The sequence below is a fragment of the Melozone crissalis genome, unplaced genomic scaffold (assembly GCF_028551555.1).
Source record: "Melozone crissalis strain CALT ecotype California unplaced genomic scaffold, PUWL_Pcris_2 ptg000006l_1, whole genome shotgun sequence".
NCBI lineage: Eukaryota > Metazoa > Chordata > Aves > Passeriformes > Passerellidae > Melozone > Melozone crissalis.
The window spans coordinates 28414675-28430855 of NW_026535784.1; the positions used below are offsets into that span (position 1 = coordinate 28414675).

Consider the following 16181-nt stretch of genomic DNA (forward strand, 5'->3'; position numbering starts at 1 on the left):
ATCAAGATTGGAGTCTGGAGTTTCAGACCTCTGCCATGCACAGAAACCTGTATTTCAGGTTAGACACCTCTGTACTGCAGGGAACTGCTGGAGCTCGTCTCGGCAAACATAGAGGAACTGGTGAGGAATATGAAGGTCAAGTGCAGTCTTGGTGGCAGTGACCATCAGAGAGTGTGCTGGGATTCATAAAATTAGAGGGTTTTGAGAAAATGGTTAAAAAGGACAGGTCTTTGAGAGCAGTTTTGTGAACATTGCTAATACAGTGAAAAGTTTTCTAAGCAGTAGAGCAGAACCTTTTTAACCATTTTCTCAAAACCCTCTAATTTTATGAATCCCAGCAGAGTGGACTTCAGAATGCTGAGAGAATGGAATGAGGTGACTAAGGATAAGGTCAAGGTGTTCTTCCTGTAATTTACTAGTAAGGTCTTCCTTAAGAAATTCAGTCCTTCTGAGAACAGCAGGAAAGTCGGGCGTAATGAAGACTCAATCCTAGTGGAGAAGTACCAGCTCAGGGAACACTTGAACTACTGGGAACCACGAGCCAATAGAACAAAAAGTGAGCTCCAACCAGCGCTGAGAGAGCTGGGTGATGTCACTCAGATGACATTCTTTGAAAGGTGGTAGAAACTGGATGGTGTTCCTCAGGACTTCAAGAAAAACAATGCCCCTCCCATCTTTAAGAAGGACAAAATGGAGGATCCAGGAAAGTACAGACTAGTCAGCCTGAACTCAGTTCATAGAGTGGTGGAAAAACATCCCTCAAAACTATCCAAACACAATTAAGGGCAAGAAGGCAACAAATCCAGGCTAGCCTGGCTTTAAGAAGGAGAAATCATGCTTGACCATCATGACAGGTTACTATAATGACATCACTGGATTGGGGGACAAAGTAAATATCTTAAAGAAGGCTTCCCACACTCTTATAACAAAACACAATGGTCAAAAACAGAAACACAGGACATTCAATTGAAACATAAGAAAAATCTTTTGTACTGGAAGGTTGATCAAACAATGGAATAGGTTACTAAAAGAGGTTGTGGAATCTCCATCCTTGGGAAAATCTACAACCTGACTGGATATGAACCTAAGCAACCTGCTCTAGTCTAGGTCTACTATGAGGAGGGAGGTTGGAGCAGTCAATCTCATGAGGCCAATTCTAAACTCAACAGTTCTGTGATGTTTTGATGCTGTGAATTAGTAGTAAATCTCACGTGTCTCATTAAAAGCACAGTACACGTCATGCCTGAATTATGGTGGATATTATAACGGCCTTACAACTGCATGGGTTAAAACACCACTGAAGAAAATTATACATATAATTATATATATAAGAGCATTATTGTATTTATAAAGACATTTAGCTCTGTCAAAAAACCCCTGTTTTGTAAATAGACTGAAAATAATTTTGAAACACTTTTAGAAAAAAGCACATTGTTTAAAATTAAAAATTATACTTCCATTAGAAGTTCCATTAATGGTATTGAAAAATACAACTTGAAAATTGATACTTTACTTTTCAAATATAGAAGAAATTAACCAGAAATTTAGAAAGAAAAGCAAAAAAACCCCACAAGAAATCTGAGAGTGAGAAATTATTATTTAAAAATTCCCAGATATATAGAATTCACAGGTCTGTTAATGAACTTTTAAAGTAGGAATATAGTTTCAGATGGAAGAAGTATTAACCTTTGATATTAGATATCATATCTGTCCAAAAAAATGAAGTAATGTAGAGTTCAAACACAAAAATCAATTAAGATGCCCTGAAAAATTATGTGTTCCAAAGTTACAATATTTCAGTTGGTATTTGTCTTATACTGAAATCTTTTTCATTCAAAGAAAATAAGATTGTATAAAATAAATAAATTTGCTTCACACCTTCAATCTAGTTTTCATGTTGTCAAGAAAACTAAACATTGATCACTTTCTATGTGCCTGAAAAATTTTCCAGAGATTTTGATTTTAGTAAGGATAAAAATACAACTTACTCATCCCGGCCTCACTACAGCCTATACAGAATATCTGTAACCATCAAGAGGCCTGAAATCATATCCTTGCTGCCCTACCTTTTAAGTTGTCACTGGGCATAAACAGGGTGAGTAGGGTCATTGAGAATCTGTAATTGCATTTACAACCTCTCAAGAAGTAGAGATCGTGAATATAAACCTTGTGCCCCAAGACAACAAGAGAATGAGGAGCATTATGGTAATGAGGTATAAATTCAGGCTTTTTCTAACAACTTCTGGTCTCTGAACTGTGGTAATTGAACAAGTTTTTAAGTCAAATATTCTGGGTGAATTCCAGATCCTTTGTTTCTTTAAAGTATTAAACAATCCTCTTGGCTTTAGATAATAAATTTCTATTCGCTTCATGTCCTCAGTCACTGAAAAATACTTTTGAGAAGGATTAGGTGATAAACCCCATTGTATTCAATGGTGTAATGATGCTACATAACATAATATTATTTTACATCCAAGGAGAATAAATCTTTGCCATGCACTATCAGGAAGGAAGTGATTTCAAATATATATCACTATAATTTCTTGTTACACTATAAAAGAGGCAGTGTAAAGGAATTAGTAGTCATTGTGATATACTAGGGACCATTGAATACAAAGAATATGAAGCTAAATGGACAGTTATTGAATTTGATACTGGTCAGGGAATTCTCCATTTTAGAACAATATAGAAAGCACATTTATGCTTTCCAGTCCCTCCCAGTGCACTGGATAGCTAAAACAGTGGTGCTCTTTTTTCCCCTACCTTTATTTTCTATGGCATTATAGTGATTCTCCTGAACAAACAACAGCAAATCAGAAGTCACCAAACAGAGGGAGGCACCGGTCCTTATAGGTATCTAATAATTTTTAAGCATAATATTAACTCAACATGACCCTTCAAAGGGCAAGAAATATTGTAGTAGGTCAGGAATTTAAGGCAAGAGCAGGAAGACATTTCCTTCATGTAGATACTCACTACTTGTACAAATATATGTCTGCAGAAAAAGCAAAACCATTAGCAAATGAATTTTCTGTCTAAGGACGCCCTTTTTTATTGTGACCAAATGCTTTGTATTAAAATTCAACAGTTATATTAGAGATTCTGGAAAACAAAAAAAGAAAGTAAATCCCAAGGTCAAGCAAGAATTCTACAGAGCTTTGAAAATATTTGGTGGTAATTCTGTGTTGAAAAATCTCAACTCAGTTTTCAATCAAATCCTAAGTTTTCCTCTGTTTAATGCTATGGCTCTTCAAACACATCATTTCAAAGCAATTTTGAATTCTATAAGACACTGAAGAGACTAGGGTTTCAGATCTGTAATGTGTTGTGAAAGACCAGGAAACAACTGTCTCTTTCCTGAATTACTATAAAAATCCTTTTAAAGACTTTTAATATACATGTACTTCTGAAGTGATGTCATTGTCTAATTTAAGGGAAGGGCAGAAAGAAAACAGCAAGAGCATGATTGTTTAGGCTGATCTTGAGGGCACCTAAATAGCCAGAGCAAATTCTTGGCCCTTGTTTCATCTTCAGGACTTTCAAAATGCATTCCAACTCTATTAAAGATTTTGAAAAATGCTACACTTCAGGGTTCGTTATGAATCATTTTGTATGATGCTTTATATTGAGAAATGAGTTACACCCTGCATCTTTTTTCAAAGATTCTGCAACAGATAATTTGTCAGAAAATTCTGGCAAAAGACATTTGAGATACAGCTCTGTGCTAAAGATGATGGTGGCAAATGACGCTGATAAACACTCATGACCTACAGTAGTTTGACAAACGTCAGAGAACCAACCTTCTACAATGAATTGTAAGAGAAGTTTACTTTTTAAAAATTCACACTAACCAAAGAGGTGTTTTCTATATCACTTCCATTATGTACACATCATACTTCAAAACATTTTTAGACAGCATTCAGTTGTAGATATTCTTTTCTACAGTTGAACAGTCAAAGTGTTAAAATTGCCATAACTAGAGCAAAGAAAACATTTTCTCATCATAAGTAGCCGAAATTCCAGTGTAATTGAACTGAGGTCCATTAAAGGATATTAGACCTGAATGGCGAGAAGGAACGAAAACTAAGGAAAGAATACATGAAAAAAACCCCCATCTACTGACCTGATCAGAAATAAAATTTAATGAAACTTGAGAAAAATAAAATTGATTCCTTTTTGATTCCTGAAACCAAAAATAAGTTGTCTGTTGCTGTGTTACAATGCAATTCTCTTTTTCTTCTAGACTTTCAGTGTAAAGCCAGGAACAGTAAATACTGCTTCCCTTTTAGAAAAAAGTATAATCCTAAAAACTATGATCCATTTAATGTTCAGAAGCAATTGGCTGCCTGAATAGTAATTACAGCTCAGACCAGTATGCTATGTTCCTCTTCCATATCACAACATGGCTGCTATTATTAGTAGAACACATTTAGTAACCTTCCCTCATTTCATCAGGAAATGCTAACCGCTTAACACTTCTAAATTAAAGTACAGTTATTCTGGCATGCAAACCAAAATGTAGGAATTTTGGCTTAAGCACCCTTTATTAAAAGGAACAAAGGAATTCTGCACAATCCAAACACCACTCATTCAGCATAGTGCAAAAACAAATGCATGCCTCCCCCCCGCCAGCACTACTTGCATAATAAACTGCCACATACTTTTAACTGGAAATATTATACCTTGGTTAATCCAGAATTTAAATGCCTTGTGATGCCATGGATTTTCCAAATGAGTAGGACCTATTTGATTTAGCTTTTGCTTCACTGTGCACAATTATGTTGTGTGATGCCCAGTGTTACAAATGCTTCATAACTGCGCTATCAAGAACTTTTTCTTCATAGAGCCGCCCTATGGCCTTTCATTAAAATGGCTTGAGGAATGCAGACACAGGATGACAGCAGAAGCCTTGAAATAAAGGCACTGATTGAAACCAGGAGCTTACACACAACTGCAGTCAACTTCTGGTTATGAGGGAAAATTAAAGTTTCAAGGATAACAAGCAGGAAAACAGCAAGAACCCAAGTATGTAAATTACAGCACATACAGTGACTGAGAGCATGCTAAAAAAACCCAAACAAACAAACCAACAATGTCCCCACAGTGACACTGAAGAGAAAATCAACCATATTCATAAACATTAAAATTCCTTGAGGGGAGGAAACTCCCCACTATGAAAATTGGCCTTCTCCTGCTGGAGGACTTGAATGGTGATAACCCATGCTAATCTTTTCCTCTAAAGGCAGAAGCCTCCAGCCCCAGGAGCCAGGGTGGCCCTGGATGGGTGAACACAGCACCAGGAAAAGAGGTAGATGCTAGAAAGTTTTTTAGTCTTAAGCAAATCCAATTCAAAATAAAAGCATTCCTATTATAAATGGACTACTAAAGGCTTTGAAAAAAATTTTAAGACTTGAACAGATAGTAAATTCTTTGTTTTGCACAGCTGGTGTGCTCCTTTGGCCTCACATAAACTGCAACAGGTTAAGTACAGGAGCCTGATGGAGAACTCACACAGCCTCATCTTGGGAGACAGCCAACTGGTTGTCAGAAAAAAAAAATATAAGAAAATAACTATCAGCTTGTGAACAAAGTCTCTGTACAGAAGACAGAAAACAACTCCTAACAGAGAAGATATGTCAGCTGTGAGAGGCTCACACTTTTCAAGTTGAAGAGGAAGATCATAAAAGAAACATAAATGCAGCAAAATCTGAACAAAACCAATCACATAAAAAGGAGGTGAATATGTCTGTACTATTTACAGACCACTGGAAGAAAGTGATCTTTAAGGTCTGCATGTAATACATATGATATAATCAGATTATACCAGTGAAAACAATTTTATTAAGAAAAATAGAAGTTAGCAGGGTATGAAGTATATAGGGTGAAAATTTAAATACCAGGATTACAACAATTTTGATGCTATGTACACATTTCCTGTTAGTTACCACAAGGAAGCACCAGGCAATGCAGCTACAGAAAGCAGTTCTTGGAAAACGAATTATAAAGAAATTTGAAATTTAATAGATACTTTGATGACTAAATCTCAAACTGCAATATTGATTAAAAGCAATGTGCCTGGGATACCAAGACGTAAAAAAGACTACTTCAGAAGCTACAATGACTGCAAGTACCATTTGGCATGTATCACTTACAGAATTAGACTCACAGGAAGGGGGGGGATGGGCAGGAGGATAATGACTGACTAACCCTCATGTTTAGGTCATACCTGGAGAATTTAAATCCCACCCTAAGTCTGAAGTAAGCAAATCCCTTCAGTTTTGCTTTGCTGTTTATTTCATGTTTAGTTATGCATTAAGGCTCCATTTCTTCCTGACACCCTTGACAGCTTACACAGTGTGCTGAGCTGTTTTTACAACCACCAGTGAGGCAGAGATGCACTACCTCTGAAAAAGACACGACTGAAAATAGGACCTCCAGATATTAACAACAAGAGAGGGAGAAAAGCAAGCTTGTTTTCAGCTTTAATTTGTTTTACTCAGTTGAAATGTGATAGAATGAATAAGAAAAAATAGCATAAGAATGAAATGTCAAAACCCTGTAGACCAAAATATCTCAGGCATGCATTATTAAACTTGTTTGGTTTACCAGCTCAAATCTGGGGTGGCAAGCAAGAATCCTCTTCTACAAAAAGAAGCTAAAGAAATAAACTGGAAAATGTAGAGGTTTTGAAATACATAAACATTACAGTTGCTTCATTACCTGTGCTATTAAATAGTGTCTAATCACACAATAGCCTTGCTTTGACAATAACAGTTCTTATCTCAATTTTAAGAGTGGCAGGAGTAAACTTTTTCAGTTGGGTATTTTATTCTATCTCCTTAAATCACTTTGACTGGATCACAGCACTTTGCAATATTAATATTTCTTTTTTGCTTTTACCTGGTAGAATAATGCAATATCTTTAAATGAGTTCAGAGTTCAACTGTTAAATTATCAAGCATAAAATAAGCATAGCTTGTCATTTATCTCTGATATATTATTGTGTTAGGTTACCGACAGCTACAGTCCACAAATTGTCTATCAGTTTGAAATACAATACACTCACTTTCTCAAGCCTTTTCTATAAATTACTATATAGCCTCTTAAAAATGGTGTACCAGAAAGCTGAGCTCTGAAATAACAGAAAGCTCCAAGACAGATGTGTAATGTAAAACTCAAATTCACTGAGCATTTCAAAGAGAAACACTCACAGTACAAGGTAAAGAAAAGCCAAAAGAGATATCCTGTAAAGAAAAATAAATTTGAAATCTTGTACCTCGAGCAGGGGAGGAATGAAGATGTGGGAAGGGGTTAGAAAGGAAAGCAGTTCAATTCAACTGGTAGAGTCTCGAGATTTTCTGTCTGAGTTTCGCGCTTTAATGGCATTCATGGGAATCATAGAATTATTTAGGTTGGAAAAGACCAGAGTATCAAGTTTAACAACAAAACTAGCATTGCCAAGCCATCACTAAACCATGTCCCCAAGTGTCACACCTACATATCTTTAAAATACTTTTGGGTATGGTGAACTAACCACTTCCCTGGGCAGCCTGTGCCAGAGCCTGACACCTGTTTCCATGTAAAAAAAACCAAAGGGCCAGGAGATTTAGGCATTCTTTTTTTTCCTAGACTATACAGAAGCTCCCAAACCAGTTTGCCTCATAACACTTGCTGGAACTAAGGTGCATGACAAAATTCAGACACAACTATATGAAAATGCACACATCCTGAATCCCAAAGATAGGAAGGATGGAGGTAAGAACTAAAACAGAGAGATTAAAGAAGCAAAACCCCAAGCAGAGAAGATCAGTAATGTATTACTGCTTACTGCCAGAAACTGCTACTTTTTTTCTCCCAAATCATTGTAGAAATTTAAATTTTAATCTCTCAACTGGCATACCAAATGCCAACAAGAAAAACCAGAGTAGATTCCTGTCTTTTTTTACTTTTGGGCAAGTGAGGTTAGCAGGAGAATTTCTAAAGTAAATTCCTGCTCCTGAGTAGAGGATTTATATAAATCCAGCTAATGAGAGTATGTTTTCAGAAGCAGCAGTTTATATTAAAAAAAAAAAAAACAACCCAAACCAAAAACCCAAATTCCCTCAAATAGAAAAAGTAGCAGAAGCTTTGGGATTTATTACTATTTTATAAAATTCCAAAAGAAGTAGTAATTTTCCTACTAAGATGCCTTAGTTAATAGATAATGAGTGAGAAAACATTTGTTCATTTTATACGTCTCAGAGTTATGATGCTAGACTGTGAAAGTTCAGAAAGCAAAAGCAAAAAGTCCTGAATTATTTCTTCTCTCTGAAGAGTCAGGATAAAACCATTTAACTGTACGTATTTTAGACTGATGACACTGAATCAAATAGTTTCTGCATGTAAAGAGACCACAAATAGAAAGTAATTGATTTTTTTGTAAATCTATTTTTTTTAAATAGGATTGAGTGTCCAAGAACAGGCCAAGGGAAGTTCACTTATCTAATCAGTGAGTATTTATGTAATTTAGTATATATTTCATGTAAATTACATATTGAATCCATATGCATGAAAATAGACCTGAACTCTAATTCTATTCTCCAAATTTAACCACCAAGCCCAAACCACTTCTTTCTCTTCTGTTTACTGTGCCTGGAATTTTGATTCAACTGGACAGAAAGAAATTTGTTTTGCCTGGTATAACTCTCTACTAATGAGGATGACTCACTAGATGAAAGGTAAGAATTTCCGTTTGCATGGAAAACTTGCCAGGGTCCTGTTATAGTCAGTCACAGGATTCTGGAGTACAGTAAGTAGAATGCATATTAATTGTGTCCTCCAGGGACAGATCTCCTATTACATTTTTAAACAGGTAACCTCAGTTCCATATCCTAAGAAACTAAACAAGAACAAGGTTTAGTCACCAGAAACAGCATTAATCCTAAACCATGAGAGGATCAGAAATCCTGTCACTTCACTATCATTTTCACCATACCTTAGGATTTCATAATGATTAACTATAGGTTAAAGCCTGCTCCATACATTCTTGACTGTGGATCTCACTCAGAGGGGCATAACTGTTTTTGTGCTCTATGTAGGCAATGAAGGTGTCTAAGGATGGTTCTGAGTATTAGCTCTTGCAATGTCTAAGTGTATTTATGGATCCTGCCTGAAATAATTTTGTCTGCTGGGTGATGTCATCTCCTAAATTGCATTGATTTTTCTTGAAACTAGTCTTCCAAGTCATTTCAGTCCTTTGAAAACCACTATATAAGTCTTTCAAGAGATTCTCCTGACCCTCATCTCTTTTTCACCACAACAACTATTTCTGTCTTAAAGAGAAGTAGTCACACAGATGAAAATGCTACTGGTGGCAACTATTTTTTCTCCTAATAGAAATACACCTGCTTGACAAGTTACATTTTAAACTAAACTCATGATACATGCTTGAATTCAAAATTCTTCCTAACGCACAGGCATAATAATCTCAACTGAAGTGCTCTGGTACTTAATGTATCTCCTCTAAGGAGAAAAAAAACAAGGCAATAAGCCATGCAATAAATAAATATTTAGCATAAATACTCTTAAGGCACTTCCATCACATTTTACCAGGAATAGCAATATTTAAAGTGCTCAATATAGACAGGATTGGCCCAAAACTGAATACACACAATTGCTCAGGAGAAACAGGATTGCAAACAGCACTTACTTTTTCTTCTTGATTTTTTACTGAAATTAAGGAAAAAACCATCAACTAGTATTTTTTAAGAGGTAAAAAAAAAATCTCTCCCAAATTGTGCTATTAGCTGCATTGATATAATAATGGAATTCAGAAGGATAGAAAGCTATCTTCTTTAGAAATAATTGTCCTCAGGATTCAACTAGCAACCCTGAAGTAAATCACTGCAATGAGAGGTACTCATTTTGCTTTAAATTACCTCTAAAACTTTACATGCTCCAGAATTACAGAAGGGGGGAACTCAGATTGCTATAACCACCTGTACAAGATACAGTATGCCCATCCTTGCATTCCACACACTCCTGACATAATATGCAAAAATCAAGTTGATACTTGCCCTTTAGTGTCCCTGTTGTGGGATTGTAGTCCTGCTGTCAATATAACTTGTCGTCAAGAAAGAGCACAAGATTCTGTTTAACTAAGCATCTCATGTCAGGCTTGAAAGGCTGGATTCCTTTTATCTCTTGTCCTCATTTCCTATCATGTACATGTCGTGCAGACGTGTTCACAGTATTTGTGTAGGGAAATATATAGATAGGTGCCAAAGCTTAACTGGATAGAATAAACTACTTTGCACCTGGAGACTTCATAGAAGCACTACTCCTTTAAAGTGCATCCTAAAATAAACCTCATACTTGGGAAATAATATGATGTACAAATTAAAATCATGCATTAGTTATACAGAGTAGCACGAATTGATGGCCATTTTTCTATTCCAATTAGAATAATTTATAATATACAGTACATCCTGTCAGGTGCAATGTGCTGACATCCTTACATGAAAGGACAGAAAGAGTAATACATAACAATAAACTCCCAGGACAGCATCAATTAACAGTGCCAGACTAAGCAGTTCTTCTTACTTATCTTACTAGCGTGGCTTATTTAATAAACAAAACAAGACTTCTCAAGAGGATTGTAATGTCATTAGTTCTATTCTTCCTTTAACCTCCTATGCTGAATAGGGCTTTTTTTTCCTCACAGCTAGATGTACCTGTCAGAAATATGACATGTACTTTCTCATCCTGATACTTTATGTCCTTCAATGATGATTCTCCTAGGCACCCTCAGTGGCATTCAAATAGGACCTTGGAGTATAGCACCCTCTCTTTCTCCTCCTTTCTGCTTTTTCTTAGCACACTTTTTTAAACTCTTCTATATTTTTCACCTCTAACATTCTTTTTTTCCTGTTTTTACTGAAACATTTACACTCAGCCAATACCATTTCAATTTTGGCATGATCAAAGTCTATCAAAGGTAAAGTAACAAACTACCTCATCAATTTTATTTTATATAAAGACAAGACCTGAAAAGGAAAATAAAAAATGGAACCGACTTGGCAAAACATCTGCACAACACAAAAAACATCAGCTATTTTATGATATGATTTCCTTCATAATTTTCCAAGTAGAATAGATTACTCAAAATTTTGAGGTTTTGGATGAATCTCAGCATTACAGGTGTATGGGAAGGATAAAAGAGAGGGCTAGGTAGCCAACTGAGGCATAAGGAAAGTGGCTTCCTATATCCCACAATGCCCTGGGATTTCAGTCAAGAAAAAAAATGTAAAAGGTTCTTTGAAAGAAAGTTAAAAAATAAAAAAAAAAAAAAAAAAGATGAGCAAGACCACAGCCAAAATATTGAAAAGCTGAATATTTCAGGAATTCTTCTGGGATGTAAAGACCATGCTTGAAGTCCTTGGTCAGTCTGGGAATACAGCATGTTCTGAAATGAGCCTTTGACTTTTTTGTCTCAGCTTAGATACTCTACCTACATGCTTTTGCCCCATAAATGTTCAGAGCTCAGATGATATCTGGCACAATCCCCAAAAACTTGTGGAACTATCTCAGAACCTCTCCATTAATATCTGTTATTAATTAGCTGTGTTTTGGGAAGACAAACAAGCTATGGGACATATTTTTAAGGCAGGGTAGAAAAGTGTGGCTACATATTAATTGATAATGATCTCTTATCCTGTCAGTGTATGCATTAAAGCATATGCATAAATGACGGGTGACAGGTTCTTAAAATACCTAGTGTTTTAAAATAAAGTAGGCACAGAGATGATGACTGGAACAATAATTACTGTTCTTTCTTTCTCTATGTTTAGCAAATCAAAATTTAGGGCAGACCACAATGTCCTTGTCATCCTCTCTAACTTGATGACTTAGAAATAATAATTTTAGTGAAAACTTGTCTTCTGTCACCTGTGTCCTTGAGAGATCAGAATATTTTCTGTAAGAGTGGACAGAAGGGTTTAAAATTCAACTATTTGTTGCAGGGAATGTCGCTGAAGAACAATGAAGTACCACAAATAGAATCTGAACACAATATGACACTGAATTATTCCCCACAACTGAATGCAAACCAAATGTATTCTAAATCGAAAGAGCTCCCAAAATTAATTACATCTCTGAAACGAAACTCTAGCTTATATTTCTTAGAGGAATGAAAGAAAGTTGTATCAAGTAAAAAGTTTTCAAAAACTGAAGATAGAAAGCTTTCATATTGACAAAAAACAGAATCCTTACCATGTCTAATTTTCTAGTATCTTAACAGTATTCTTTTAATCTTGGACAAGGAAAAAAAGGGTAAAATTTTTATAAGCTTTTAATATTTTATTTTCACACTAATCCTTTTTGTTTCTGCTGTTATGAAATGAATTAAACTTATCCTTTTAATGAAGAGTAACAAGGAAAATTTTCTTTCATATGTAAAGAGTTTCACAAACAGGAAGTCTATGTCAATTAATGCCATCTGCAATTCTTTATCAGTCAGACAGTGAAAAAGCCATTTTCTTTTCTGATAAACCAGAAGAAACGATCATATGAAGGATTTTTGAAGAGGTTCTTACCTTTGAAGTCTCTTGCAGTTTCTTTTGGTAGTCTGTGGAAACAGGGTATTTACCTGTTCAAACAAGATAAGGTATCATTAGTGATATCTCAGAATACATATCATAATACCATAACATTCATCAGTAAGTTAAATATATATGGATTAATCTTAATTAGGTTCCCCTCTGTGTATTTCTCTGAGTCTCATCAAGGAAGCTGCAGGGTTCATGAAACACGATATGCTCTGAGAAATGCAAAAGGTTAAAAGAAATTATCTCAATGTGATTCGAGTAGCTTTTAAGTGCTGACCTCCCACTTATTTTTGCATTTATGGGCAAAACACCTTTATTAGTCTAAGCATATTTCAGTACTTGTTTTAAGGGCTAGAAACAGAATTTTCAACAATATCTGAAATCCCAGTGACTATGCTTACAGAGAATTTTGTAGTCTAGCATTTTCTTCTACCTTTTTCCTTTCCTCTTGACCTGTTCTCTCTTGTCTAGCACCTCTGGTTTAAGTTCTGATGGATCAAGGCCATTTTTTATTTCTCCAATTCAATATTGTCTTGCACAACAGTATTCTGACTCAGAGGTGTTACAACACTGAAGATAGGAAAATAAATACTTAGCAATTTAGCATATGGTACTGTTATAAGGTGCATACAAAAATATTTAGTAATTGCTCATACTACCTACTTAGTAACCTATTTTAAAAAGTTCATTAAATTGTCTGCATCAAATAGCTTATTCTGAACTTACAATATCAGGAAACATACAAAGAAACAAATCAATTTCCAGAGCTAAAATTAACTTATTTTTCATTCCTTTCATGACTTCAGTGATCACAGAACACATTTTGTAGAAATTTCACCTTATTTCCTGTTAGGTTGTAGCATTTGGAGGCATATCCCAACAGAGTGGAAGCCTCATAAATGCAGCTTTCTGATAAGAGCACATCAAATTTACTGTCTCGCTTCAGTGCATCTGTTGTTTTTCATTTCTTTTCATCACTTTAAAAGTACTGTAATGATAACTGAAACTTTCCTTTTGCCTTCAATATGAAAACATGAAATATGCCCCCAAGATTGCATATGCAGATGATAGCAGTGTTCCACTCTATTTCAAGAGCAAAATTTGCAGGAGTCTTTTTGGTAAAAAATAAGTTGCTTTCATTTCTGCCATGAAAAAAGTTTTTAGTTACAGTGCTTCCAGGAAAAAAAAAACCAAAAAACTAAAACAGTAGTTGAATGGGAAAGTACAAGTAGGAGTGAGAAAAAAAAATTATTTGTAAACATAAGGAAAGAAAAAAGGATTTTACTCTTTCCTTCACTATTTACTACACTAGTAAGAGCCTTTATATGCTATAAAACAATTTGCAGCTAAATATCTTTTATATGTAAAACTTATTTAAAAAAATAAGTTACTAATCTTTAGTAAAGAAATTATTACGTAGTAAAAAATGGGGCAGATTTACCCCTATAGGCAAAAATGGGGTAGAAACTACTCTTGTCACCTGTGTATGTCAGCCTTTATAACCTGAAAAACTGAGAAATATAAGATAGACAAGAAATAGGAGTTTAGTTTCATTTAAAACACTGTATTACTGATTGGAATGTCATGCAAAGACACATTGCATTCCCACGTCTGCCCAGAAAGTTTGAGAACCATATTGTGGCAGAAAGATATTCAGCACTAAAACCTGTTCATTGTTTAATGCAGCTTTTGTCCCCTTTTTTGGAAGGACTTATGACCTGAGGAATGACTATAAATTTTTACTGCAATGCCATAATTATCTGCTACTGGATATTCCAAAATCAACAGACATATTGACCTGAAATTTCAGATATACACAAATGAGTTATAGCTTTGGGTATGCTCAAAATTTTGGAAGAGATATCCATGTATTTCTACAGCAAGTATTTTTTTGCCTAGACACCTTAAAAACAAATATTTACAAAACCATAAATGTAGAAATTTACAGATACGCATAATTTGATGAAATTTTAAAATTTACTATTGAAAAAAACATGCGCTTGTTTATCCACTGAAACCAGTCATTTACACTTACAAATTCTCCTTATGTTATCAATGATTATCTGAAATGGCTTCTGAGCAGATAGTTCCATATTTTGGGAACTGCAGAGTAGATAAATTACTTATTTTGGGGATTGCAAGATGGGATAGCTACACACATTCTCAAAGCAAAGATATTCTCTCCAAGGGATTATGTGCTCAAAAAATACATTTTAGTCTGAAGGATAAGAAAGATAAAATCACATAAATATATAATGAAAAAATAGCCTGGGATGTTCATACTTTTTTGGGTGATCTTCTCATTATAAAGGAAGAAAATATTTAAAATAAGTTACTTCCTCTTTTTGTTCAGTTGCATACTTAAAGAACAATAAATTCTATTTATTTTCACCGGCTGTTTCTTTAACTATTTGATACTGTCATTGATGCTCTTCTATTTGGGGGTGTTGGAGTTGTTTCTGTAGTAAACAAAAAATATTTTTGCTGTAAATATTGACTAATCTTTTGCCATTCTCATCGCAAGGAAATACTACTGTTCCAAAGTTGAGCATATGTTTTTTATTGTATGGGCCTTTTCATCACACAAGCATATGCTACTAGGTAAATATAGAGCTGACACATCCTTGCATTATCTAAAGTGATTAATAGCTATAATTATGGGTGGCAAACATCTATTCTAGCACTGCTCTTTGAAAAAGATGTTCATAAAACTGAGGCCAGAGTAGATCTGAAGATTGCTAAATTAAGTATGTTACCATGGTAGCCACTCATTGTACACTGTATCAGAGCAGAGTGAGCAAAAAGACCTTTCCAAAACTTGACCAAGTTCTTCTGTCTTTAAACATTTCTATGAGTTTTTGAGGTGTTAATTCAGAATGTGTTAATCTGTAATAGTCCTGTCAAATATATTCATTTTACATACTGTGAAGTCTTCTAATGTATTTTCGAATGCAGAATTTCTATCATGCCTCACTAAACATTGAGGAACTCAGGCATTCCTACGAGTGAAAGAGAAGGCGTTTTGTTTAATGGCAGTTTTTGAATTACAGCTATTACTTGAGCTACTTGGTGGATTACCAGTTTTTCTAACTGTTAATCTTCAGAGTGCATCCCAGGGCAGTCTGTTTGGGTAGGTGACTGCAAGGCAGTAGAATTTGTACTCTGTCAGCGTCTTTGCTGCCACATGTGTTTGATTACGTGCAGGTTTTCAACATGCAGACTGCAATTCTGACAGTTTATCAGTGATTCACAAAATCACAGAACGGGTGGGGTTAGAAGGGACCTCAATGATGTTAGTTCCAACACCCCTGCCATGGGCAGGGACACCTTCCATTCAGCCAGGTTGCTCAGAGTTCCATTAAGCTTGGCCTTGAACACTTACAGGGATGAGGCATCCTCAACTTCTCTGGGCAACCTGCTCTAGTGCCCTAAGCACCCTCACAGTAAAGGCTTTCTTCTTGCTATCTAAGATAAACCTACTGTCAGTTTGAATCCACTCTCCCTTGTCCAGTCAGTACATGTGCTTCTAAAACCCCCTGCCTCTCTTTCTTGTAGGCTCCCATCAGACACTGAATCAATTTGTCTTCATTTTACTGC

At 35.3% G+C, this 16181-nt stretch overlaps 1 protein-coding gene across 16 annotated transcripts in view; it reads right to left on the reverse strand.

Annotated features, from left to right (window-relative positions):
* The window catches only part of TENM3 (teneurin transmembrane protein 3), a 1290863-nt gene that overhangs the window by 1096193 nt on the left and 178489 nt on the right, over positions 1–16181 (reverse strand). For all 16 annotated transcript variants that reach the window (XM_054295903.1, XM_054295906.1, XM_054295901.1 and 13 more), the window contains exon 3: positions 12573–12625. The gene's annotated coding sequence lies outside the window, so the exon portion shown is untranslated. The remainder of the gene's footprint in view (positions 1–12572; positions 12626–16181) is intronic.